This window comes from Corvus hawaiiensis, chromosome 8 (assembly GCF_020740725.1).
Source record: "Corvus hawaiiensis isolate bCorHaw1 chromosome 8, bCorHaw1.pri.cur, whole genome shotgun sequence".
NCBI classification, from domain to species: Eukaryota; Metazoa; Chordata; class Aves; order Passeriformes; family Corvidae; genus Corvus; species Corvus hawaiiensis.
Window position 1 is genome coordinate 1,878,499 of NC_063220.1, and position 24,033 is coordinate 1,902,531.

The window sequence follows — 24,033 nt, forward strand, 5'->3', positions numbered from 1 at the left end:
TGGAAGCCTGTCTGGGTCAGGGCAGGTTCCCCAGCCTGCCCATGGATGTGCTCCACTGTCCTCCCAAATTTCGTGCCCTCCCAGCCCCATTCCCAGATATTTCTACAGTGTCCTCAGCTCCTGCCTGGTGGGGAATTCCCAGGGCTGGGCTATAATTACAGAGCCATCACGGGCCCTGCAATAAGCACAGAAGGGTTTGAGTTTGTCTGAGGATGTCATCCCACTTGTTCATTATGGGCTCAGAACCTTCCTCCTCTGTGGCTGCTTTGCTGTCCTTTATATTTCAGCCTCTGCTCTCTCACAGGCCGATTATCTTCCCACTTTCAGCATATTTGGGGTTATTGGGGTATTTGTTCTTTTTTGTCTTCAGCAATAGCATCAGATTGTTCCACACTCCCTCCAAAATGACTCCCTAAAACTCATTTGATGTGCTTTTGCTCTTCTTTCTTTTCAAGGCAGAAAAGAGAAATAATGTCTTTTCTCTCTTTTCTTTTCTTTTTTTTTCTTTTCTTTTCTTTTTTTTTCTTTCTTTTCTTCTTTTCTTTTCTTTTCTTTTCTTTTCTTTTCTTTTCTTTTCTTTTCTTTTCTTTTCTTTTCTTTTCTTTTCTTTTCTTTTCTTTTTTCTTTTCTCTTCTCTCTTCTCTTCTCTTCTCTTCTCTTCTCTTCTCTTCTCTTCTCTTCTCTTCTCTTCTCTTCTCTTCTCTTCTCTTCTCTTCTCTTCTCTTCTCTTCTCTTCTCTTCTCTTCTCTCTTTTTCTTTTCATGTTTACATTGTGGATGATGGCCAGCTGTGGCTGCCCCTGGATCCCTGGAAGTGTCCAAGGTCAGCTGGACAGCATTTGGAGCACCCTGGGATAGTGGAAGGTGTCCCTGCCCATGGCAGGGGGTGGAATGGGATGGGCTTTAAGGTCCATTCCAACCCAGACCATTCCATGATTCTGTCATCCCACAGCTGACCCTGCCTCCTTTGCCTGGCACCAGGTGGTCCCACCTGGGCTGGAAGAGCCAGCATCCCCCTCTGGCCAGCCCCCAAGGCCTCATCTGGCGTTGGCTTTGCTTCCCACAAAGTTTCTCAGTTTGGGAACAAAGGACAGGAGAAATGGCAATTTTTGCTGAAAAAACAGCAAGAAAAGTCTCACAATAGCACAAGGGCAAGGCTGGTCCCTGCCCTGGAGGCTGCATGGTCCCACAGCTGGGACTTGGCCCCACTCCTTCTGATGGATGGGTTTCTTTGCTTTTTGTATGGACTTTTTCCTGTCTCCAAAAAGCTGGACCAAGCCCAGGAATTCCAGGTGATCCTGAGAAGTCACCACCACCACAATTCCAGCCACTGCCACGCCTGGCTTCCCTCTGACCCAGAGGTGACAGGCTCAACATTCCTTTACCAGCTGCCATTTAGCTCTTGTTTGAACTAATTAAAAGCCTTTTGAGTTTTTTTTATTTTGCCAGTAATTTGATGCTTTTTGTGAGTTTTAACACTGAGCACTTAGGTTGGGTGAGAGTATTCATTCCTGACTACTTATTTAATCAGTAATTGCATTTTACAGAGGAAAAAAACAAACCCTAACTTATTTTAAAGAAAAATAATTAAAAACATCAGTTTACACATGATCATGTGGGGATTAAAAACTATATTTAATCATGCAATGGATTTTTATTATTTTTATTCTTGTGTTATAGCCAGTGTACAGTGGTTTTATCTCCTCTTTGTACTTGCAATAACATATTATTTGACCATGAATCACTTTAATGGATTGAAACATAAGCATGTGAATTGAAAAATAGATACATTAGTCAAATCAATAAATAAATATGAAAATATATTTCTACTATGAAAAACCATCTTGGCTACTGTGTCCTCCAACTTGGACAGAGAAAGCTGAAATATATAGCTGTAAAATATGGCTTGCCATGTCAACTAGCCAGTGCCTGCAGCCTAAAAGGAATTTTGAGCACTGGGTAAGTAGTATTTCATCAACAAAATCATAAAATAAAGACATTAAAATGAAGGAATGATTGAGTGCTGCAGGACGTTTGTAAAATCACCCTTCAGTCTGGGGCTGGAGTAGTTTAGTATTAGACATTGCATACTTTTCATATAAATTTGCTTACAAATAGCATGTCTTAACAAGCAATATTGCCAGACTGCCCCTGTAGCAAATATTTTTTCACTCTGTTGCTAAACAAACTCTCCTCGTGTGTTCTGTGGCGTGGCTACAGTCAGTATAAATAATACATCCTCAATATTAGGAAAAAAATTCCGTATAAACCTTCCCACAGACTATTAAACCCTGTAATGAATGAACGAAGACTTTGAGCGACTAAAACCCCTTTTTCATGGATTTTTCAGTAGGAAATTCCATCCTCGTTGCTTTCTTGGTTCTGCTTTGTGGTAAATCCAAGGTTTCATTTATTGCCAGGAATTTTGCTTGGGTTTACACCATTTTGATAGCAGAGTGTGGCCTTTTGCATTTACATTTGGGTGACCTCTATTCCAAGGGGGCTGCATGTCCGTATCCAACTTGGGAAGCTGATAAACAACATTTATGGCTATGGATCAGTGTAAGCAGTTCAATAAAAGGGGGATGTTAATTGCTTATCCTGCATGGTCTAGAAAGAAGCAGAGCTTGGCGCCTTTTTTAGCTGACATGGAGCTCAGAAAAGAGAAGCTTTCCGTTTCCTTTCAAGTTGCTAATTAGCTATATGAGAGAATGACAAAAATACAGACTTTTCCAAAGTTTATTTGCATTTTTCTACCTTGACATATTATGCAAATATTGAGTTGTCATTTGCATATGACAAGAATATCTGATCTTATTTTGCTTCAAGTCCCTTCAAATGCTGATATAAAGTTAAAACATGAATCAATGTATGTTTTATGTGGTTTATGGGCTGCATTGTCACTTTTTGACTGATACATTTTGCATGTGAACTCGACTTTGTACCAGATATCCTTGCTAGAATGGCTTTGATATGGAGTTGGAATGATGAATATCCTTAGCATCGTCAGGAAGCTGAAGTGGGTTCAAACTCGAGTTTTAACAACAAACCAAGCAGTGATTTTGAGCTAAAGAGCAACAGTTTTCTGTTGGGCTGTGGCATAACAATGCAAAATATTAATCAAAACAGCAGTGAGAAGGCATCAGAGTAAGGTAAAACACTGCTAAAAATAACACTTTACATTTTTGGGTCAAGACAAGACCTGTCTGCAATTAATTTGCCCTGATGATGTTACATCTTTCTGTTGGGAGACCTTCAGAGGTTCTTTGTGGTGCAGCAAGTCCCTGGGGAAGGGCTGGGCATCCATCTCTGCACGGGAGGAAGGGCTGGGAGAGCCTCCCAGGCTCGGGCCCCAAACACAAATGTCTCCTGAATCTCTGCAAACAATCCCACTTGAAATTATTGTGCAGCTTTATTGTATTTTCAGCAATGTGCTTTGCTGGCAATAGAGAGACAACTTCAGAGGTAATACCCTGGAATCTCTTCCTGTTATAGATGGCTGTAGCTCATATATATAATGTGATTATTTCTTTCATTAAAGGAACTAAGTAATGTTATTAGATTTGGCTTTTTTTAGTGCATCAAATGGTTTATTTTACCGAGGCTGGAATTATTCTTTTCCAGAAATCCAGAGGTCATTTATTACACAAAGCACCTTGCGTTTACAGAAAAGGAAGACAGCAGCTTTAGCTGTATTTCTTGTGTCTGCTTCCTCATTGCCTGAGTGTGAAAACTTTATTGCTCATTATCTACTGGGCTGTGATGAAGTGACAGATGATTTATTGGGAGCCAAAAACTGTGTTTCAATGGTGAACATTTTTATCCTTTTGTGTTGCAGCCTGCCAACCCCTCTAACTGCTGAGGCAACAAATAAAGAAAACTCACTGCTGGAGGGCCCTGTGACTATCACTCATAAATGTCCACATTTCAGATCCCACTCTGGTTCTAATTTGATTCAATTCCCTTTTGTTGCTTAAAAATTCAATTTGTTTAATTGAGCTGTTTGACAGTAAAATCTGAATTCCATGCATTTTAACCATTCATATTAAATTTCCCTCCACATAGTACTTTTAGTAATGTGCTTTAAAAGAGGTCACTTTAATTTAAATTTGGTGACCTTACAAGCTTATAAAAAGATCTATATGCTATCCTTCTCAAACTGAAATTAAATTGAATAAATGTAAGATAATGTTACAGTAGATATTTCTGACTGAGGTTTTGGGGTCCTGCAGAAATGAAACCTGCACTAGGAAGCCTCCGTGCCCTTCCCAGCCTGTTTTCCACAAAAAACAACAATGATGGTGCAAGGAACATCCCAAGGCAGGTCAAAGCAACCCTTAATATTCATGTACAGCTTAACACTGGAGTTGGGGTAGTTATATTGTCTTGTGTCTTTGTTTGGTAAGTTCTCTGCCCCTGGCTTGGGTTATTTCTATTTATTTTCAGACAGGGTTGCACCATTTTTGACATTTCCATAGTGGAATATCTTTTCCTTTAGGATTAATAAGAAATACTGGAACCGGCGCAAGACTTTAAGATTGAGTAAACTTTAATCTGTAAAATTTAATAGCAATCTCCAAGTCATTATGAGTATATAGGATGCAGTCTGGCTTTACAAACACTTTTAAGCAATGAGTTATGTTCCAAGAATGGCTTTGCTGTGTATCATTACGTCCAGGTAAATGCCAGGATGATGACATAATTGGTAGTTGGGAGTAAAATACAACCTCTGTAAAATGTTACTAAGGTAAACGTAGCGGGGTTGTAATTCATTATACATAAACATGACTAGGAGTTATTTATCATTGTATGAAACACAGAATAACCTGAGCTCGCCGTGTTCCGCTGGTTCTTCATTACTTTATGGGAATTGTTACGGGCTCGTCGCCGCCCGCTCCTTTATTTCCCTTTACTGATTTACCAACATTTCCCCCCAAACCCACGTGAGGTTCCTTTCCAGCGCCCTCTCCGATGCTACTCCTGATACACCGAGTCCTAAAAACTGGCCTCATTAGGAATGATGTCCTGCCACGTTCAGACACTGACAAATTTACGGCTGTGGATTAAAGGTCATATGGGCATTTCAGCCATTAAACCAACCCCATTCCGCGCTACCTGCAACCGTCAGGAAATACATTTTTGCACACAGATGCCCGTTCTGTTATTTTCTGCTAAAGACATACAGTAATAGTTGGAAAGCAACAAAAGCCTATTTTGTACCTGTTCAGCTTGCAAGTGTGTTAGCCCTAGGCTACTGTTTAACTTTTAACCCTCTTGTTCACACAGCGTACATGCATAAAACTACAATGTACCACATAATGAAGCGGAGCTGGCAACATTTGTTTTAGACTGTTTGCTATAGGACACGCTTCTCTCCGGTTTGAAAATCAGTTTGGAAAACAAAACAAAACAAAAAAACCCAAGGTGTCTTGCTAGGAATTGAGTGATTATGCTGGGGTTTTGCCCATATTTAATAGCAGCCCTGCTATGCTTTCTGTGTATTAACAGGGCTTTCAAGTAAAAAAGAAATAATTCAGCACCAAATGATTTTTGAAGAAGAATTTCTTTTGCAATTCTTTCCCGGTGTCTGATTTTAAAACATTTTATCAAGCTTCCACTATATGTGCCAAACACTCTCTTGTCAGGTGTAGGATGAACTACAGTATAACTGTGAGATATTTCTTTCCCTCATAACAATCTTGAGCCATAGCCCGTGATGAATTATTTGTACCATCACAAGGAAATTCCCCTCTTCTGCACTTAAACCCTGCAAAATTACACACCAATTGTGGCAGAGCAAACATCTGATGTGACAGCTGTATAGCACACAGAGATCCATTGGTCCATTGGTTAATCAGCAGATTTTAATGGTGCTGGGGAATATGTGGTGCCCTGAATTAGAAATGGGGCTGTGTTCTTCAATAATAAGACAAATTTTCTACCTGTGGATGAAGGATTCCTGCTGGTTAAAGGCTTCAAATGTTTAAAATTAAAAAGGGAAAAAAAAAAAAAAAGAAAGAAAGGAAAAAAAAGAATGTGGAAAATCTGCCATAATTCAGAACACAAAAAGGAAATCCTGTGGATGAGTCAATTATATGGTTCCTAATGACGGTTCAGCCTGGAGGCCTTGAGCGAGGAGGGGAGGAAATAGGGGAAGATTAACTTGGTTAACCTTCTTCCATTTCCCTGTGCCAGGCAAGTACTTTACTTACTGCATTCCCTCCTCTTTAACCCACGCTGTTGTTTCCCACTGTAGTTGGGGACAGCTTGAATTTCACAAATTTCATGAGTATTTGCTCTTTGCTTTTTCCGCCTATAACTAAAATGGTTAAAAGGGCCCAAAGCTGCGTTGGAAAGTGGGATTTAGGGGGTTGGGTTGTTTCTACCTGTCACCATTAATGTGTCCCATCAGATGCTCAGGAAAATTAAGATCACAGTTTTCCTGGGCAGCTCATTATTAGGGATATATCCCAGAAATTAGAAATCCCCCAAAGATTAAAAGCAAAATCTCAGAGGCCCCTGAAGACAGCGGTATCTTTAGTGAGATAAAGGCCTGGCCAAGTGCAATAATGATAATGATAAATAACCATCATTTATTTTTATACATGCCCATATCATTTAGGACCTCATAGTGCTCCACAATAAAATCAAAGAAACATTAACTTGAAGTAAACAAATGACAAAACCAACATCAGCAGATGGGCAAATCAACAACAAAAATAAACAAATCAGCAGGTCAGAGGCTTCATAGCAGGGATGAACAAATGAGTTTGGAGCAGAGATTTGGGTGGAAAAGGCAGGAAAGACCAAATGAAGAATGAAAGGCTGCTCATCCTTCAGCCCCCCGGTGAGCACGGCACCCTCAGACACCTTTGGGTGATGTTTCACTGCCATGGGTGGCTTCTGAATTCTAAATTTCCAATTAAAATCTCACGTCTGCATTTTCTTTTCTTTTTTCCCCAATCCTCAAGTCCCCAAAGGCCTCCTGGAAGCCTGGTCTCCAGACACAACTGGATGGAGACACCGGGAATGTTGGACTGAGATGGGCAGTGGTGAAGTGCAAAAATCCAGACTCTGGATATGTTTTTTATTATTTGGTTTGGAAAGAATAGAAGAGAAAAAGGAAAACTTATGGCTTTCTTTTGGACCTTGGTGTGGTGAACATGACTTGCACATCCTCATGCACCAGGGTCTGCAAAACTCTCCTGTACCCAGTTCCTGACAAATTCATGATCCATAGGTGAGCTGTGGTCAGCATAAGCATTTTTGTCAAGGAAGTAGGATTTTGCTGGAAATACTATTATTATTTACTGCTATTACTGATGATTATTTATAGTAGGGTTGAACCTAAAACTTTATTACACTGCGCATCAAATAAATGCTTACTGGAAAATTCCCTTCTCTGAAATTGTGGGAAAAAAATCTTTATAACCCTTTTAATGATAGAAATTAATTGTGATTCATTATTCTGACTGGATAGGAGCAACCCCTTCAGATAAAGAAGAGGCGCTGTACAGATCTGGATACCCAGAGACACCAAAGCCATTGACGTGTGCTAGCAGATGATTTTCAGCCCAACATAACCGTTTTCCTTTGTTTTTGTTCAAAACCTGTGAGGCTGTAGAGGCAGGGAGGTACCTTCACCTAAACCTTGTTTAGTCTCGAAGCACCGAGAAGCAGGAATGCTCCTGGGAGCACAGGGATTTGCCATCCTCCCTGTGCTCATTTGTGTTTAAGAGCAACTCACTCTTGGCATGTGCTGATCGTCTGCTGATGTTTTAACCAGACACTGCAAATAAGGATTTTGTTTCCTTTTAAAATTAGATCCACAGCCTCTGTAAGGACAGATTTTAGGTGAGGTTTTGGACTTGGATATGCAAGACCAGTACTTCAAGCTCATTCTGGATCGAGAGACTCCTGACACACGAATTATGTGATTAGAAGCAAGAAATGCATAATGTAAATTGCCATCTTCAAATACCATCGCAGTCCCTTCCTTGCTGAAGAGTTGTCCTTGCAATTCTTGTTTTAGCAAGTTTTTTGTGTATATGGAAAATTAAAATGTGAGAAAAGCACCTGTATTCTGGCTTGCCTTTGGGTGTTATTTGTACCAACTGGTACTGGCAGTGAGGGCTCGTCCCCAAGCTCATGACAGGAACTTTCCTTTGCCACTTTGGATATTGTAAGAGTAAGGAGTGCTGTTGACAGACATGTTCCAGGTCATAGAACAAGATTTCCTGATCAATAATGTTACAAGCAAACTTCAGGGACAGAAATGCAGTTCCTGACATTGATAGGACAGAAGATTCTTCAAAACTTGTGATGCTGTGTGGGTTCTGTGTGGAAACACCACTGGTGTCATGAGATGATTTCTGCAGGGCTGCACCAGTGCAGGGACACCTCCCACTGTCCCAGGCTGCTCCCAGCCCCAATGTCCAGCCTGGCCTTGGGCACTGCCAGGGATCCAGGGGCAGCCCCAGCTGCTCTGGGCACCCTGTGCCAGGGCCTGCCCACCCTCACAACCAAGAATTCCTTCCCAATATTTAAACTAAACCTGCCCTATGGAAATGCTTTATTTCAGTGGTTTATCCTGAGCACAGGGAGTTGATGTTAGATGGACCAGCACCATCACTAGATATAACCTTACCCAGGCAAACACTGTGCTCAGGAAGGGAACAGCTGTAAATTGGGAATTCAGCTTGGGAGAAGCAGGACCCTGCCTGAAGGATGCTGTTCCAGCAGCCCCAACCATGCAGCAGTTCCTAGAAGTACTCCTGTCAGAATGGTTTATTTTCCACAGTGTGCAACTTGGCAAAAACAATTCACTCCACACTCAGGCTCGGCATCCCAGATCTCAATCCATATGGAATTGTTTGGGAGGTTTAAAAAGATTAAATAAAAGGAATAAAAGATTGTTTTCTCCTTGCCTTTTGGTGCTCCTTGCCCTTCTCTCCCTGATATTTTAATCTGTAGGAAGCTCTGTACAGGCAACCCTTCTTCATGGTTTAAACCTAACTAAAGCTTGTGTGTCCAATATCAAAACTTAGCTCAGTATTAAAAACCAGAAACAAAATTTAGCATTATTGCTAAATACAGGTTCTTGCACTTTCTGTGAGTTTGGAGTGGTCACACCTGAGGTTTTGGTTTGAATCCAACCCACTTAAAAGTGCTATGTTTTATTTTTAAATTGGGAAGCTGCTATACCTGTTTAATCTTTTTAGTATGGCGAGACTTAAAAATTTATAAAATCCTTCCCATTGTTTGATTTTAAAATCGGGTTTTCCTAAAAAACACACAGGATTTTAGGCTGTATTTTCAAAGAGAACCAGCAAAACTGTGCGAGTGCTATTTTGCCTGTAAAATGTGATTGCACCGGAATAGTTCAGACGTGTAAACCCATACACATGTGCCCCATGCCCCATGTCAGTAGGTGACAGTGCACAGCCCCCTGCTACCCCTCCCACTGGATTTTAGCTTTCTGAATGTCATTTTCTCAGCAGAACAAACCTCTGAGCTCTCAAACCTCCTTTAGTTCCTCGTGAAGGCTTGGGCAGGTGCTCAGTCATAAGCACCAGGTCATCCTGGAGAAGTTGTGGCTGTGTAATAGAATCACTGAATTGTTGAGGTTGGAAAAGCCCTCTCAGACCATCGAGTCCAACCATTCCCCACTGCCAAGGCTACCACTGCCCCATGTCCCCAAGGGCTGGTTTTGGGGAGTTGGGGAGAAGAAAATCCCAGCTCATTCTTAGGGTGAAGGTACTGCAGTGAAACAGCTGCAGTTAAAAACATCTGAGGTCCTTAAAAGCTCCTGTGACTCATGAAAGGCTTGAAATTGCATGAATGGTGTGGCAAAATATTTACCATGTGCCTGTACAGCTCAGATGTTCATGGAATCACAGAATATCCTGAGCTGGAAGGGACCCACATGATCATCCAGTCCCACCCCTATCCCTGCCCAGACCCCCCAACAACCCCACCCTGGGCACCCCTGGCAGCGCTGTCCCAACGCTCCTGGAGCTCTGGCAGCCTCGGGGCCGTGCCCATTCCCTGGGGAGCCTGGGCAGTGCCCAGCACCCTCTGGGGGAAGAACCTTTCCCTGATATCCATCCTAACCCTGCCTGGCACAGAATGACCACACTCCTGATACTGCTTGTATCATTTAAGCATTTTTGGGTGCCTAAAAGCTTGAAATCATTTTATTGTAAGGGTAGCTTGAATGAGTTCGAGGTGTCATTCCCAGGAAGCTCTCTGGGACTGCAGTTTTTATTGAGGCATTATCATCTCCATTTGCTCTTGGACAGAAAAATCAGGGTAAAGGATGCAAAGGCAGCCCCACACGTGGGGTTAATCCCGTCCCCTTGACCAGGATTGCTCCCATGCCGACACAGAAATGCAGGTTTGGCTCTTTGGGGCACCAGGGCCACCGAGGCAGGGCTGCCCTGGATCCGACTGTCCCCGGGATCACCTGGGTGCCTCCGCCACGGCTCCTCTCCCTTCCCACTCCTTTCCCTTCCCGCAGCCGCCTTTATGTCCCCGGCATAAATCCTCTTTACTCGGGCTTTGTGTCTGGGGGCCGGCAGCGCGTTTGTTCCCAGACGGGGAGCGGTGCTGAGGCTGAGGGAAGCCGTGGGAGGGGGAATACATGCATATCCAGATATTTATCCGGGTATAAATACATTCCTACAAAATATATGCACCCCCCCTAACCACGAGCAGACACTGAGGGAGGTTTTAACTCCAAATTGTCAGGCTTTAATAGATTTAAATCAGGCTCTTAACGCTATTTCAACATATTTTTTTGCGCGTGTTTAGTAACAACAGTCATCTTAAATTGTAGTGGCACATGGCCAGAGGGAAGAGAGGTGTTAATGAGACTCACTATAAATGGAAGGAGCTCGGGAGTGACAGTTTTCCGGAGCACTGTTGGCATCGGATCGAAGAGACAGGTGGTGGCACAGGGCTGACCGATCACCTCAGATAATGATGAAAGAGGAGTGACAGGGGTGAAAGATTCAAGGACCACTGAAGAATGGCGAGGGGGAAGGCAGGGGCCATCAGCCAGCCCCGACAGGCTCGCCCGGCTCCCCACGCGCCGCTCGCGCTGGTGAAATATGAGAGGGGCTGATAAGGGGGAAGCAGAGTATTATCGATATCAGATGTGGAAATGAGTGGACTTAGTAACCTATCTACCATTTGGAGTAAGTATTTACGGTTTCCATGACCAGAATCAATCAGGTTTGAAATTCATTCTTATTTGGCAGAGGAAATGTGCACTTAACCTTTACATTCGGGGTCTCCTGATGAATATTGACCTAGAAAAATATCCCAAAGGTGTTAGGTGCGACGAAAAGTTATTTAATAATTTCGTAAATGATTGCTGTACCGCGGGGACTAAATATTTAGATCGGAAATCCTAACTTTAGATGGGTGCTGGACCAGGGTGCAGATTATTGCTACACTGAGAGCCCTCCAACCTCTCTTCAAGCAGCCATAAATCAGGGGGATGGAGGAGTTCAGACAGAGCAAATTCTGGTGACAGCCACGTGATGGACTCACGGGGGAGAAAATGAAAATTCATTCCCTGACAACCTGCTACAGGCTGCAGGTATGGCAAGGGGGAGAAGCTAAATAGATCTGTATCAGCTGCGAGGATGGCAGACCCCCAGCATATGGAAATGCTCCAGGAGGGGAGGTGAAACCCAGAGCTGCACACAAAATGCTAAAACCTCAGAGCGGCTGAATCACCTGAGCAAAGATTATATAAAAATGTAAATTGCCTGCTCCTGACCCAATCACGTTTAAAAATGAAGGGACAAAGAGTGACAGGAAAGGTGCTATTATTACAGATTCAGGGTGATGCACAGTCACTGCTCAGATTCCTCTTTGGCAGCGGCTGGGAGGCAGCTCAGGCGCTGCGAATAATTTCCCTGCAACTGCCCTCTCCTATTTATACACCTGCTCCGAAGGCTTTGGGGATGAAGGGAAGCGATCCCGTGGATTTGAACGGGCTTCCAAGCAGGATCCACGCAAATCTGCTCGATGCGGGGATTCCAATCCCCGATTTTTTTAATCTAAGTGAACTTACCCAAGATTTTCAGTGTGCAGCTAAATATTAAATTCACTTTAAGAAAGATTATTTTGCAAAGCTGCTCTCGCTTATGTGAGAGTAATGAACTTAGAGATGAGCAGGAATGGGTCTGAAAGGCACAGGCTGCTTGGCTTTACAAAAGATCTCACTAATGGCCTAGATCCAGTATTGGTATCCCTAAAATTAAATGCCAGTGTTTAAAACGCCATTTGTATAAGAAGAACTTGCTATTAATAAATTTTAAGGCTCTTGATTAAATAACTACAAGTGCATTATTATTGGGTTCATAATTACTTTAAAAGTGTTCAGGTTTTGGTCATTTTCCTTGCATTATTATGGCACAGAGGCAAAATTTCACTCATATATTTGACTTAAATGACAGTCTTTTGGGATTTGCAATAGAAATTATAACTTCTGCTGCAATTTACATGTTAAGTTCTGTAACCCCGTGATAGTTCAACCATTTGTAAAAGAACAGTAGGTGGCCTAGTGGTCTAATATTCAATGAATAATTTTATCTTACATCAAGCACGAGGTCCAGTTTAATGTTTCATTACATTAAAATTGCACTGGGTGACATAACCTTTGTAATTAAAGCAGCGTAACTTTTCCAAAATGCTGAAGATGACTCTCTTGAAAAATCAGCATTTTTGATCAAGCTGTTACATTGCTGTAAACCCAGTCTGGTGTAGTGTGTGCAGGGGGCTACCTGTTGAAAAGGAGACGAACTTTTTGTCACTGTCTGTCCACAGTGCTTGGGAATTTAATTCCCTGGTATTTTACATCCAGGGAGTCACACTGTTGCACAGTGCTTAGTGGATAAATACGGAAAACCACGCAAAACAGAGAAAATAAGGTGTTATGGTTGTGAGATCCGCCTTCCTCGAAGCGTGGGTGTCTCGGGCTGTGTGCTCCGAGCTGCGGTGGCCTGGCCGTGCTCCTGTGCCCCGGCTGGCACAGCTGGGAAGGGCTGGGATCGCGGCCCCCTCCGGAGCCTCGGGGGTTTGGAGATGCGCCGCATCCCTGGGAGCAACCCCCAGGGCACATCAATCTCCACTTCCAATTGCTTCCTAATGGCCCGGGAGCTTTCCAAAGGGAACCGCAGCACGGCCCGGGTTTGCATTAGCTTTTATTTGTCTTTCTGGGTATTACCATTAGTCATCGTTAGTTATGAGGCAATGGCAGGTATCAATTAGAAGATGAAGTATGACCCGCGTCACGTGCGGCGGAGCGGAGCTGCTGCAGGATCGGCTCCCGGCAGCGCTGGGGTGCTGGGGCTCCGTGCTCCACCCTCTGCCGGGGCTGTTTGGGGTGTGCTGGGCTGGAGCAGCTGACTTTGGCTTTGTTTCGTTTCGCTTCCTTCTGCTTGTTCACTCGAGTGAGCCGAGTCAATGAACCCATCCTTGCTGGGCTGGAACACTTTGGGGTTTAATAGACTAAAGTTACAAGCTTAGATTCTTGTGCCCTTTCACCCCAGATTAATTTTCTTTCCCGTTTAAAATTAAAATACTTAATTGGCTCACAGGTATAAACAAGAGCAGAGGAAGAGCCTTTAATATCTCAAGATGGTTCCAGTTGTTGCTTCCTAAATTGTGGGCTCTGCGATGATGCTCAGAGAGCACTTTGAAGGGCAGGTAGGTAATGGGAGTTTCATTGCACAGTTACACTGATTGCCATAACAGAAAAAGCAGAGTAATTGTAAGGGGTTCAGGAGAGCTGATCTCTCCCAGTTCTGGTGTCAGATGTGGTTTGATAAATGCAGCATTAATTGATGCATTATGTAGCATTTGTTAAGATACATCACCCAGCCAGCTTTTATTGTTCTTTGAGATTAAGGCTTCTATTAACCCCAGATTTCCTGTTGATTTGTTTTTTTTTTTCCTGAGAGGTCTAATGACAGCGTGGCATGAGATGGAAGGAGAAACTAAAAATGGCTTTTAAAAGGTATGGACCAAACACCTAAAGAAGTAGATGAGACACGGGTGCCTACAGAAAAAAGGGTGATTTTTGAAAATGCCACGACACTCACCTCTACTGCACCTACCTCGATTTCCTGGCACCCAACCATCTTCCCAAACCCATCCTCCTTTGTTGGCCCTGGGTTTGCAGAGATCCCCAGCAGCTGGACCCCCAGTGTGGTTCCCTGGCTGGGTGTAGGGCTGTCCCCTCTCTCCCTCCGTGCTCGGAGCCGCGCGCCGCAAATGTGCTGCGTGTTCTAAAAATAAAAGCCCAGATTCAAACATGATGTATCTCCTTTGATTTCCATGCAGATACACGAGGAATGAATGTATCTATTATGTTGGGGTCTGCTGGAATGTTAATTTTGAAAGTCATTTCTCTCAATCTATAATTATATCTTCTTTGTCAGAAAGTAGGAATTTCTTAGAGCGAGAGGGATTAATCTCAGTCACTGTTTTCAAACAGTTTGAGTTGGGTAGTTTCTGTAAGACTATCATTTCTTTTCTTTTAAGCCAGTTAAATTTTGCCTGAGGCTAACATTTTATACCCAGAGTAAATCTTACTAAAATTAAGAAACAGAACATACAGCTGCCCTTATTCCTGGCCCACAGATGTTACCAAATCTGATTAAAAACCCCTCAATCTTCTGCTGCACCTTTTCATTAGTGCAATAATCATTTTTGCCAAATATCTGGCAGAAAAGGGTGGAAAAAAAGTGAAAAATATGAGGGTTTGATGATCAGCATCTTTGAAAAGACTCGTTGAACCTAGTGGGAGAAATGAGGACTTGGGGTAATCCATGTGCTGAAATATTTTTGCTTCTTTTTCTAGAAAATGTGCAATTTGGTCAGGCAGAAAAAATTGAACAGAGCCTTCCAAGCAATAAATCACTGGATTGCTGGTGACATTCATACAATGCGGATATAGTGTTAACTGTATGAGTCAGACAGCCCTTACTGCACTCAGCCTGTTCCTAGGAGGTGACCTTGCCACGGTGTAGTAATCAATCATTCTGGCACAGGACACACTGTTTTTGTTTAATATTACACTATTGGAATATATAGTAAACAAAGTGCAAAGGAAATTTCGAAAGCAAGCACTACATAAGGTGTGCTGTAATATTTTGCAGCCCGAGGAGTGCCACCAGCATCCCTGGCCCCGTTTGTGCCTCAGGATTACCAACTTTAGGGCTGTTAGCAGCACCAAAGCATATGTGACTACACTCAAATACTTCAACTGTCTGCACAGCTCGAGAGGAACAATTCAATGGAAATATGAAGTTAGGATTACAAAAAAGATTTACTACCAGAGACGCTGCAGTCTACACATTTCTTATTTTGGCACTTTTATACAGTGTATACATCACGATTTTCCCAGCCAAGTGACAGAGGAGCAACATCCCCAACCGCCTGAAAAAAATTAAGCAAACAAATCTTAATTAACTAGTAAAAATTCTTTTAGTGTACGATAAGCGAAGTGTTGCTGCTCATAGCCAAGAGGTTATATTGGATTTCCATGCATGAGTTATACCATGAGCCAGTTAATTCATGAAGTTTGCTGTCAGTGCATAGGGTAAAGGAAGACAAAGGCAAAGTCTTTGGAATGAAGGAACCCTAAGTGAAATATATTTGGTTCTTACGGTTTTCACACATAGTCGAGATGAAAGATAATGCGGTGGTAATTGAGTATATAAAACTACCTTGTCAGAGAGGCAGCATTAATGTCGAGTTTGCTCTGATTTTTTCCAAGTGCAAACCACTCTGTACGTGCTGCAAAGAGGTGAGGAATCAAATCTGTTATGGCTGAAATTTCGTTAGGTAGAAATGTGGACATACGTAATTTTTTCAATACTGCAGCCTACTTATACTTCCTCATGGTCCTGGAGCCACTGGTGAGCCATGTGATGCTGAGAAGTGACCTGGGTCACTGTTTGGGGTGACCACAGGTTCCCATGTGCTCTGAGGAGTACAAAAAGCTGAACAGGGAGCAGAGGCAAGCAGTGAGCACACGGCGCTTTGGCCGTGGCTTGCTGAGGGCAGCAGTTGTGGTGACACTTCACAAGGTGATCTGTAGGTTTTCTTCAAAAGGGTTGGATTCTCTTTCAACTTTAAACGGTTGAGAAAGGCTGCTCTAAAGTGTCCATCACTGGGAGATGAAGGGTGCTTTCATAGCAGTGTGTCCTGACAGAGCCAGGGTTGGGGCTGCTGGCAGTGGGGCTGCCCCAGCACCCACCCCTCCACAGCCATCCTGGCTGAGCAGAGATGCTCCCCACCAAAATCTTCATATTTTCATATTTTTCCATAGAATTTGGGAGGTGGAAACCATTTTCATAATGCTTGATTTTTAAGCAGCTCTGAGGGGAATGTGGGGAGTCACTGCTAGCAGAACCACAGCCCTTGGAAGTGCTGACCCTGTGCCATAAAGAACCATGGTTGAGAACGAGCCATGAAAAGCCTGTGAGCTGTTGGACTTTGAGCTTCAGAAGCACCTGCAGGTCTGGTAGGCTCCATATCCCCACTTCTTGCCCTCAAATACCTCTAGAGTGATCCTGGGTTGCACAGCCTGGGAGTTATCAACACCACATATGCACAGGAGGTCAGAGTTTCACAGTTATGGTTATTTCATACCTGGGCAAAAATAAAGCTGAAACCTGATATTTCAGTGCACACCATGGATTTATGTTGTATTTACTTGAGCACTGGAGCCAAATCCATTTGTCCCCAGACCGTCTCACCATGAGCAGGTTGCAGCTGCTTGCAATGAATTTGGTGACCAGCCCTATCAGTTGACCCACAGAACATGAATGTGCCTTTATTATAGGTCTATGTATTTCATATCCTAATTATTTATTGTCTATCTGAAGGAGTCAGAGGATCTCAGTGTCACAAGCGGCTGGCTGTTTTCATGGAAAAATGAGCATTGCGCCGAGCAGATAAATGTGGGATGCATGAAGTGGGCTCAGATTCTGAATTCTGCCTTTTCATCCAGTGTTCATATTTCAGAATTTCAGCCAAGAAGGGGAAGAAAAGGGAAAGAAGTATCTAAGTGCTTTCTCAATTTGTCCATGAGCTCATAGGTTTCTTTAGTTTCAATATATGTGCAACAGAAAGTAAGGAAACCCGGCCTTCCCGTAAAACCTCAAGTCAGGGTAGGTTTACATGGGTGTACCTGAAAGGAGAGCTTGGCATAGTATTGGGAAAAGCAGCAAATTAAATATGTTTCCCAGGACATTTAATTTTGCAATAAAGTCCTTGGCAACAACACTTTTGTTTATCTGCCATCAATGCTAAAAACGGAGCGGGTGTTATTTTCCTGGAAGAAACTCTTGCCGAAAGAGACGTCAGTTATATTAAAATATGTGTTTTGAAACTTTCAGTAGATGAGTTTCAAATAGGTGTTATGGCTCCTCACAGTAAGTATTAAATTACTATAAAGATACTTAGTGTTAGATGCTGGCTGCTAATGTCTATTTTATCTTGGTTGTTTAATCATTCTACAAATAAATATATCCAGTCAGGACAGCAATGTTCCATGTTCTGAGTGTCAGCTATACATTATTGGCCTTTGCATGAGTAATGAGAAATTATTATGAGACGCTCAGCAAAAACTTAAAACAATAAAGTTCTGCTTAAACTTAGAACTTAAAACCCCACTTTCTGGGTTAATCAAAACGAGGAAGCCCAAGAAAACACCATGGCAGGTTAACCTGGATTCTGTGTACAAACACCATAAACCCCTGCCCAGGTTCCCTCCCAGAATCCATTACATACCTATTGCAATGCCTCAAATCCGCTGGGAATGATCATTTTCGCTCCAGTACCGCTACGGTGTCCCAGCTCTGTAGCAGTAATGGGTGTCAGGTACTGTTTGGACTAGAAGGGATTAAGCCATCACCCCCCTGCTGTGTGTTAATTTATTGCCTCAGACATTTTCATATCTGATTCATTTTCGCCCGCTCGGTAGAGTTGGGCGCCTCGGTGGTCGGGAGGCCCCGCGGAATGGCTTTATTTGGGGGGCACGATGCCGGCGTGCCGGGGGACAGAGCAGCCACGGAGCCAGGCAATCTGCCGAGGTGTGACACGGCAGCCACGCCACCAGCTCCTCGGGAAACAGGGAGATTGAGATGCCGTCTGGGATCCCAGTGCTAGACATCTCCCCGTAATAGCGTTATTTCCTCGAGAATATAAAGGGTCACCGCCGCACACAAACGACATAAAAAATGCTGTGTTGTGGGTGGGTTTTTTTGTCTCCCCTGGTTTTGTTTAGTGATTATGTAGAACCTGCTGAAAAGGTGTTTATTTCTGTTTGTAAATTGAATGCGCTGGGTGTTTTGCTCCAGCTTTGCCCCAGGCTCTGTTGGATGTGATGATGGAGCTGGAAGCCGAGGCAGACACCGGCGGAGCACAGGCGGAGGGAATCTGGCTGGAAAACAAAGCCCTGTTTTGTCATTTCATGCCTCTTAAAAGTCCCACTCCATGCAGGCAAAATGTGAGTTAATATACATTAAACAGGACGAGTGAAGTGAAAAATAAACATGCAAAAATAAATATCAACTCACTGGAAGCACTGGGGCCATTCCCAGCATGAGGCTGCAATAGGGCCACCAAGCACGGAACTGTCCCCAGAAAACCCACCCGCATCCTGCCATCCCTCTGTCCTCAAGTCAGGCGTCTAGGATAGTTTTCCCAAATCCCATTTCTTCCCCATTTGGGATACACGGGTGATGGAGAACCTCACCCTGTCACACGTGTGTTGCACACAGACACCTCCGTGGGTTTAATTTCACACACATCCATTGCACATACACAAATAAATTCTCCCATACCATTTTATTGAATTTCTAGTAAGTTGGCAGACTAAAGTGATTTTTAACACTTCTCGACTGGATTTATGATTTCTGTGTCATCCACCCTGCTTCTGACATTAGGAAATGTTCAACATGAGGGAATCATTCACTGGTTCTTTTAACTACACTATAAAACATTTTAGTCTCCTTTCTCTCAGAAATCCATAAATGGCTAATTTAATCACAGCCTTACAGCAGAAACCCTCAGTTTCTTCTGCTAATTATGTGGCTGAGTTTTGGTGCTTAAATCATTGTGAGATGTTGGGGACAGGTAGGGAGTGGGACTCGGTCACCAAAGGCCACATCATGGCTTGGTTTCCAAAGAGTTGAGGGTCTCCTGGACTTGGTTCGTCTTGGTGCAGCACTTGAATGGCTTCTCCAAATGGTGTTTTAGGGAGATCAGAGAATCAGAGAATTCCAGGCTGGAAGAGAGCTCAAGAGCATGGTCTAGACAAGATGGCCCAGCACCCTACCCAGATGAATCTTAAAGGCAGACAAACCTGGCCCAGAGAAGCACTCCAAGATCACCAACTCCAAGCATTTCCACAGCACTGTCAAGCCCACCCTGTCCCCAAGTGCCACGTCCACACGCCTTTTTGAGTGCTTCCAAGGACAGTGATTCCAGCACTTACTCGGACGTCCTGTTCCAATCTTGACCACCCAGCAACTCTATTCTTCCCTTGCCAACTACAAATAGGAGCTATGGCCATTGTCCTCATCATTCCTGAACTGGGTGGTTTGAAGCCTGGATCAAGCTGAACCCTTTTGAGGGTCCCTTTTGAAGTTGGATGTTCCTCTTGTGGCAGGGACAGGCTGGATTCAGAGTCACTTGTGAATTAGGCTGTGAACTCAGATCACTCTGTGATCTCACATTGAAGGAAATTTTGGAGGCAAGCTAAGTGAGGCTCTTGGAGCTCAGGGAAATACTGGACCTTCTAGTTGTTCTGCATACAGGTTATCAGGTAAAAATATTGGATTCATGCAAAAAATAAGGAAAATAAAATAAATTGTTATCTGTCTAAAAATTAATACCAAGAGGAAAAGAATTTTAAACTGCTTAAGCAGTTTTATGTGTGTAGAGAAAGGCCTAAACCTTTGCACTCTGCATATGGTTTTATTGGAACTCATTTAATGTGGTAATTGCCAAGACCTACTGTCCTTGCTACTTTTTTTCATGTTTTGTGGTTTATGTAGTGAATAATTTATTATACAAATACAATTCCTATGTTCTGTCCAAACCCAGGAAATAAAACCAAATATCTCTCAAAACTGAGATTTTTGATTTTGCCTTAATTTACAGCAGCAGCTTTATCTCTTTCTAGCAAAAATATAAATATAATAAAGGAATAAAATTTGCTAATGCAGGTTATAATAGAAAGGGAGGAGAAAATATCTTGGAGCTGGGCCTGTAACCTTGAAGTGCACTGAGTTTTTTGGCTGCCTCAAACTTATTAACCTGCCTGTGCAGGTGTTGCAGGCCCATGCCCTCCTCTCGTTCTTCCCTGGGACATCCCAAGGCCTGGTGACCTCTGGAGTGTGTCCTGCGTGAATAACACACTGTTGATGATTTTAAATATATTTTCCACTTTTTAAAGAAAGCAACATCTGGAAGAGCAGCTCATCCAGGCATGTTCTTAGCCCATCTCTGCAGCCGTTGTTCCCTTTGCCCTGTCATCTCTCATATTTGTTGCTCTCTCCTCTTCCATCCTCACTCTCATTCTCTTCTCCTTCCCCCTTGCTCTGCCCACTCCTTCTAGAAGCATTTCCTGCACCAGATCCCATTTTCATCCTGGTGTGTCTTCCATACATCCCAGCACTTGTGGTGCTGTACTGACATGGCACCTGACAGAGAATCCCAAGTCGCGGATGTCACTTCATTCTCCAGCTATATTCCACCCCAAAACACTTCTTAATCCATAATAATCAATACCAGCATGTGAACCATATGCACCATTAGCTACAATTTACATTTGATAAAACACTGCTTTTCTTCATTAGGATACTGCTCCCGTCACAACGTGCTTGTTCGGGGAAACACTTGGGGGTGGAAAGTTGTTGTCCATCTCATTTCTCCTGGAGTCCAAACCCCAGTTTGTGTCGTCTTGCCTGGGCTTGGATGCCAAGCAGGACTGATTTTCATCTTGAGAGACCAGAAGTCATTTTTCAATCAAGTTACTACTGATTTACCTGGCGGTGAGACTTGTGGTTTCTGAGAGGACGATGAGAAAGGAGCAGTCATGGCCAACTTCAAGGAGCAATGGGTGTTTGGGTAGCAAAGGTTAAGTGAGGAGGGAGAAAACACAGTGGGACAAGTTAAGAGAACACACTAAGATTTGCTATTCCTGAACTGGTTTTAATTCTCAGGGGTTAAAAAAACTATGGCTGTGTAATGGTGTGGAAATGCAAGCAACTGTTGGAGCCAGGTGCTCAAGTATTTCCAGACATCATTTTCTACTTCAAGCCCAAAGACTTTTGGAAGAGACACACCAACAGTATTCTGTGAGGCAAGGGGTAAGCCCAAGACTGGTGTGTGGTTATAATTTACTAAAATCTGATTGCAAATATGTGGATTTTGGTCCATCTTCCCCTCAGAAAAGTGAATTACAGAAAACTTGCTCTTCCACTCTTGTGTTAAACTTCTGAAATGTTCCTGGCAGATGGGCCCAACTTGCTACATTTATTTGTAGAATGATTAAACAACTAAGATAAAATCAACATTAGCAGTCAGCATGTAACAGAAAGTATCTTTATAGTAATTTAATTTTGGACCCACAGTTCATCCTAAGAATGATTTTACTGAAGAGAGTGGACCCTGAGGTAGCTGCAGAGACCCCACAGCACTGGTGACTTCAAGGCATTGTCCCAGCCCCAGGTCCTGGTTTAGATCTCACTGGCCCAGAGCAGCAAAAATCCTCCAAATAATAGAATAGAATCAAAGAAGGGTTTGGGTTGGAAAGGAGACTAAAGCCCATCCAGTTGGCAGGGACACCTCCCACTGTCCCAGGCTGCTCCCAGCCCCAGTGTCCAGCCTGGCCTTGGACACTGCCAGGGATCCAGGGGCAGCCCCAGCTGCCCTCACAGGGAACAATTCCTTCCCAACATCTGACATAATCTCTGGTCTTTTAGGTCAAACCCATTTCCCCTTATCCTAACACTGTCTGCCCATGTAAACTCTCCCTCCTTATTTTGAGCCCCCTTTAAGTACTGGAATGCCAAAATGAGGCCTTTCTGGAGCCTTCTCTTCTCCAAATTCCTGTTGTAAGAGTGGGGAGCATGAAGGGTGCACAGCCCCAGAGTATCCACAGCCTTCAAGAGCAGGGAAAGGACATCCTTGATCCTTCATTTGGGGAACAATTTTCCTTAGTAGATGGAAATTTTTAATAAGGAGGTTTTATATCACCATGCAAGGTGCACTTAAGGGAATGTGACACGGTGTGACAGCACTGAGATGCTGCGAAGATTTTGGACAGAATTACAAATTCTGCTGGTGTGGCAGCAGCTGGGCACGGCAGAGCATAAATTAACATATAACTAATAACTATACTGGCATTATAGCAAGTATCTCATGGTGATAAGCTTCATGATTCTCTTCAACCCACTGAAGTTGAAGGAAGAGCAAAGGCCTTTTCAAGCTTACTTTATCTTCTTGCTTCTTAAGTGAGACTAATCAAGTTTATATCCTTTTAGCTTATTATTAGCCCAGCAGAGCTTCTGGCACTCTTTACAGCTTTTTTGACATGAAAGTTAGTTACACCTACTGTACTTAGTATGACTTCACTTTTCTTGTGATAAATCCTGCAAATTAATATACTGTATCCTCCAGATTACAAAATGAAAGTGTCCTAGACATTGTGAATACTCTGGCTGTGGAATGCTGCCAGCGAAAGAAAAAACTGATGTCTTAATGATCTCTGTTAATAAAAAGAAGAAACTGGGTAGTAAATTTTCTTGGTTAACATGCCAGTTTTTTTTTTCTCTTTCTTATCCTAAACTTGAACTGACACATATTTCAAAATTCCTTGCAAAGTAGAAGAATCCTTGAGAATAAAACCCCTTGGATGTAAAGAAATAATAATGAGAATCCTAGAGTGAAGCAAGTCCTGCTTTTCTTGTGCTCCCACTGTCTCTCATAGGAAGTTGGGCTGCAGGAGGAATGCAAGCCTGGGCCCTGAGCACTGAACATAGGTTAAATTCTTTCTTAAATTAAATGAAGGCTAATAATGAAATCTTTTGTTACATTATTTGCTGACAGGGCCTCCTGATTTGGTAAATTAAGAGAAAGTCAAGCTCTGAAACAAGCACCCATTCTTGTTCCAGGGGTAGTACTGGTGGCACTGGTGTCTTATTGAACACAGATCTGCTTAATTACAGTTCCCACTGTTTGTTAAGATAACGAGTGCCAGCTGTTTGATAGCAAGAGGCAGAGCTGGCCATCTTTGTCGTTTCCATTTAGGCCCTGGATCAGACTTGCGTATCGATAAAATCGTACAGGGAGCAGAATAGCTGGGAAGTGCTCTCGCAATGTGTTCCGCAAATTTGGGCAGAGCATTTGCCGGTGCACGCGGAGCTCTGCCATCTATATCTAAAGCCACTCACCATTGGGAATATAAAGTCAAAGCAGAAAAATTGAGCATTTAATGGTCTCCCATTATTGCCGAAATCACAATGACAGGCCATGATCTTCAAGTACAATTTTGATCCTTATGTAGTAACTGAAATTACAGCATTTCATACTCTGACTATATTATAGGGAATAAAACATCTGTCTAAATATTGGAGATATAAAATCGTCAAAATAAAGATATTTGAGAATATCTTGCACAGAGCACCTTTCCACCTGCTTGCTTAGTATAATGCAGTCATTATGGCAATAAATGTTTCTAATAAAGTATGAAAATGGATTGTTTGCTTTGCTGCTTGTATGAACTCTCATTTCTCTTTTTATTATATTGAATCTGACATTTGCTTACCCTTTATCAGTAGAATATTTAATCAACTCCAATCTGTAAGAAGCAAGAGGAATTTCTATTTTATTTAAAACCTGTCCCACATGAAAAAGGACTGGGAAAATAGGTCATGCAGTGTATGGGAAGTGTGGGAAGTGTTAGAGTTGCAGTGGTGAATATTTATCTAGTCTACAA